Source organism: Rhinoderma darwinii, chromosome 2 (assembly GCF_050947455.1).
Source record: "Rhinoderma darwinii isolate aRhiDar2 chromosome 2, aRhiDar2.hap1, whole genome shotgun sequence".
NCBI classification, from domain to species: Eukaryota; Metazoa; Chordata; class Amphibia; order Anura; family Rhinodermatidae; genus Rhinoderma; species Rhinoderma darwinii.
This window is the reverse complement of record NC_134688.1, coordinates 56,446,366-56,451,201: the sequence shown is the minus strand read 5'-3', so window position 1 is coordinate 56,451,201 and position 4,836 is coordinate 56,446,366.

Genomic DNA, 4,836 nt, shown 5'->3' with positions numbered 1-4,836 from the left:
TCCAGGATTTGGATACCAGAGAAAATGTTCTAATTTCAACATAAGTCACATATGGCTAAAAATAACAAATAGTCATTACTCATCTTTCAATTTCCCCATGGATTCTGCGCTCGTGGTACTGTTATCCTTGGTTACTAGGCCACAGTGGTCAAGTTAGCATGGATGGCATGTCAAGTACTGTATGTCACATCCAGGGCTTGCCTTAGGTTTATTGGTGTCCTGTGCAGTATCTTCTATGGACGCCCTCCCCCATATGATGTACCATGTAGTACACAAATATTATAATCATACAGTGCCCAAATAACATCGCCAGTCAATAAACTCAGAAATGTATGTTTCCACCTTTTCATACTGTAGATTTGGGCACCAAGTGCTGGAGTGCAAGCTGTGGGTGCTCAGGCCATCTATGGTGGTGGTGCCCCCTCCAGTATTGACCAGTAATGCACCCTGTGTTATGGTGTGGAGATGCAGGAAATAAAATACACTGACCTTGGACTCTCCTACTGAATATGTCCGTTTGAATGTGGAACGTTATGTGATGTGAGGTGGAGGGCTCTGCTTATTCTTTGATCTGCCCTCCTGGGACGCGTGGTTGTCATCAACTCTTATGAGGAATTAATGCTGGGAGTAAGAAAGACAATGTATTAGGACAAATCCCAATCAATGAAAACATTTCGTCTAGAACAGAGACCAGTCCCCAACATTGTATTTTATAGCTTTAGGTGTATTACATATTATCTATATTTTATACTTCTACAATGTGTCTCTTATCAGTGAGTTACTATAATGAACTATATTCTTATTACATCACAACAGTAACTATTATGGGGTTTCTGAGGGGGTTCATACACATATTCACACATAGTAACACAGAGTAACAATATTAGGAGTCCTGCCCCCCCCCAACCTCTATAATGCTACATCTAAACGCTGTGGACGGCAGCCTTGCTTGTTATGTGTCTCTATAGAAACATTCTGGATGACATCACATTATAGAATTTCTATAGGTTATTTGCTATAATACTTACATATATACAGTGGATCTTCTAGCATGTCGGCTGTCACTGGTGCCACATATTCAGATGTTATAAATGCCTGTAAAATACATAATGGGTTTAATGTCTATACATAAAATAACCCTATATCTATAATGAATAATAATATTTTTACTTCCACACATTTCATTTTCTATCACAGGGCGAGTCCAATAGCCCCTCTGCCACATAAACAACACCAGCAGTATAATGGCACATGATAGTTGGAGGACCCTGGTATAGATTTTGTATCGGGGACCAGGAGCTTATAGTTATGTTCCTATATAATCTTATTGAAAAACTTCTGATTTGTTTATTGTGGAGTCTTTTGAACTGGAGTAGAGAGAGTAGAAAATGGGATATTAGGTTTCTGGATTCAGTATGTGGCTGAAAATGAAAAAGTCACTACTCATCTTCTATATTCCCTTTGTCTATGGTTACTAGGCTACAGTGGTCATGCCAGTGTGGACGGCATGTTACTGCTGCAGCTATTATGTCACATCCAGGGCCGACCTTAATTTTATTGATGTCCTGTGCAGTATCTTCTATGGACCCCCTCCCCCTTATGATGTACCATGTAGTAATTATAACAGCTAGGAAATTATTTTTTTTGCCTTTTCATAGGTTTGAGCACCAAGTGCTGGACCAGGAGTGCAAGCTGTGCGTGCTGAGGCCATCTATGGTGGTGGTGCCCCCTTCAGTATTGACCAGTAATGCGCCCTGTGCAATCGAGTAGAGATGCAGGAAATAAAATACACTGACCTTGGACTTTCCTACTGAATACGTCCGGCTGAATGTAGAACGTTATGTGATGTGAGGTGGAGGGCTCTGCTTATTCTTTGTTCTGTCCTCCTGGGACATGTGGTTGTCATCAACTCTAATGAGGAATTAATGCTATAAGTAAGAAAGACAATGTATTAGCAGAAATCCTAATCAATGAAAACATTTTCATCTAGAACAGGGACTAGTCCGTAACCAGTGGCGGATTACCAAAGGGGTGAATGGGGTTACCGCCTGGGGTCGGGGACTTTGGGGTGGCCCATAGCTCAGGTGCCCAATACACCCCTGAAATTAGACAAACAATAACGGCATAGGGAACTATTGGGTTCCTGCACCGCGTTATGATTTCATAGGCCATGGTCTGGTTTAGGCCTGTAGCCTACGAGGCACCAGGAGTATGCTGATGACACCGGCGGCGCTTCACAATGACGTAACTGCATTACGCTGTCTGCACTAGGCTGCTGATCTCGTAGGAAGAAGAATGTCCGACCCGGTTGGTCGTCTATTAGGGGGAGTATAATTTTTTCTTTTAGAGGTGCAAAGGGGGCAATATTAATGGGGGGCATAAAAGGACTGAGTGGAGGCTTACAAAAGGGGGCTTCCTAACTGTGGGGGCATACAAAAAGGGCATTTTTAACCCAGGGGATGAAAAAGTGTCACTCTAACTGTGGGGGTATTGCAAATAGTAACTAATGATAGACGCACCTCGTATAGATGAGATATTGCATCGGAGAGTCCCCCTGGCAGCAGGTAGCCGATCTTAAGGTGTTCTGTAAAAAAGGATAATTGTGTAGTTTCAATTCTCCAGACAGACTGATGTGTGCTCAGTATAGATCACCCAACAGCAATTTCATGTGGGAGGACATGTGTGGTGGTGCACAGACTGCAGTATCGGTAATGTAGACACTCTGTGTGCGCTTTGTGCTCCTCCATAACCCAACAATGTATTAGGAAATTGAAGAAATAAGAAGTCCCTCATATATTTCTAATATCTTCTTTATGGAGCATTTCTATAATAATACAGAGCTTCAGCAAAATTCCCAGCGTTTACTTTTGCTACATGTGGATGAGGTTCTGAAACTGTAAAATTCACCTGTAACACCTGTGGATTTTGCTGCTCAGGAAATTTGCAGCGTGTGAATTCATCTTTATGGAGTACAATATAGTACTCAAATAATGCAATCATACAGTGCCCAAATAACACCGCCAGACAGATATTGTCTGCCACTCTGTAATGTAATCCATTATCAAGGGAATGTATCTGCATCCTGAGCAGTGCCCTTTACTTAGGTTTTTACACCAAGTGTCGGGATTTGGTGTGCAAGCACTGGGTGCCCAAGACATCAATGCCAGCAGTGCCCCATTCAGTAGTGACAGGTGATGCACCCAGTGTAACCGCACAGGTCGCACACCCCTAAGACAGGCCCTGGATGAACAACATTGGGGAATTTATTCCCACAGTCTTGTCATGTGTCTCTATAGGAACATTCTGGATGACATCAGATTATAGAATTTCTATAGGTTGTTATTTGCTATAATACTTACATATATACATTGGATCTTCTAGCATGTCGGCTGTCACTGGTGCCACATATTCAGATGTTGTAAATCTCTGTAAAATACATAATGGGTTTAATACATATACATAAAATAACCACATATCTTGAATGAATAATAATATATTTACTTTCACACATGTAATTTTCTATCCTAGGACGAGTCTGACTTTGAACACATTTTGTAATGTTAGTGTAAACCCAGGGAACATAACTATAGGGGTGAAGAGGTTGCAGTCACACAGAGGCCCTGGTGTCCATGACTGGCATAAGGGGGTCGCAATCTGAACAAATCCCCAATGCCCTCATCTCCTAGAGGAATCCTGATTTTACTTTTGACCCCTTTGACTGCCCTCGACCACCAGATAATGTAAAAATAATCTATTTACTGCCTTAAACCACCAGTGAATTTACAATTTACCTTTTCACAGCCCTAGACCACCAGATAAATTAAAAAAGAAGACTATATAAAAAGATGTTGTGGTGGGATGGCAGGTGCGAGTCTACTTTGTTTGTTGCCCAGGACCCCATTTTCCATAAAACCAGCCTATTGTGTCTGTGGTGTCCAGATTATATATGGTATATGATGGTTAGCGGGACCTGGTGAAGATTTATGGAACTTAAAATCATGTCTCCATGTAAAACCGAACATTAAAGGGAAGGGAAACTATAGAGAAATGTGGAGTTTCTGATTCTCTTTTTCTTTTGTGGTGTCTCTGGACACATATAATGTGGATATATATAATGAATATACTGGGCATGCACCAAGTTTGCTGACGACAAATAAGTTTAGGTGGCAGCTTAGTCTGGATCCATAGTTGACTTCATCGGATTTCCAGGCTCTTGGTCTTTTCCTAATATATTACAGGTTTGTAGCTTGTCAGTAATAAGCAGTCACTAAATTTTGTGAGGGGCATTTTTTCTATTCTTCCATCTACCACCCCCAGTATTGAAGCGGGTAATATTAGGAAGAACAACCTTGTTTTCTGAGGGACAATATGAGAAAACTGAAATTGGGTTCTTGGATTTCAGTACCAGGGAAAATATCCATTATTGTTATAAACCATCCAGCCAGTAAATATGTGATATAACGTGTGTGTAGAGATACAAGAAATATTCAGCACTTAACTTGGACTCTCCTACTTTACATGCTGGGCATTAGTTGGGCTCTCTCCTTATTCTTTGAGCAGCCCGCCTACACCTGGACCTGAGACCATGGTAGAGCTCTTTATTGTGCTGTTCCTCTTTTATTATTCCTGGAAATGTAAGAAGAAATTGACAACTGGGTGCTGCTATTTCCTTTTGTCATTGGCCATGGTCTGATACTATACAATCAGTGCTTATAGTTTCAGAATGTTCAGGGACATGGCCTATAGACGAGAGATGGTATTCCCCATATTTATACATTTCCAGGAAGAATAATAGAGGAATGGCAAAATAATCATTTGGGATGTGTATGAGTAATA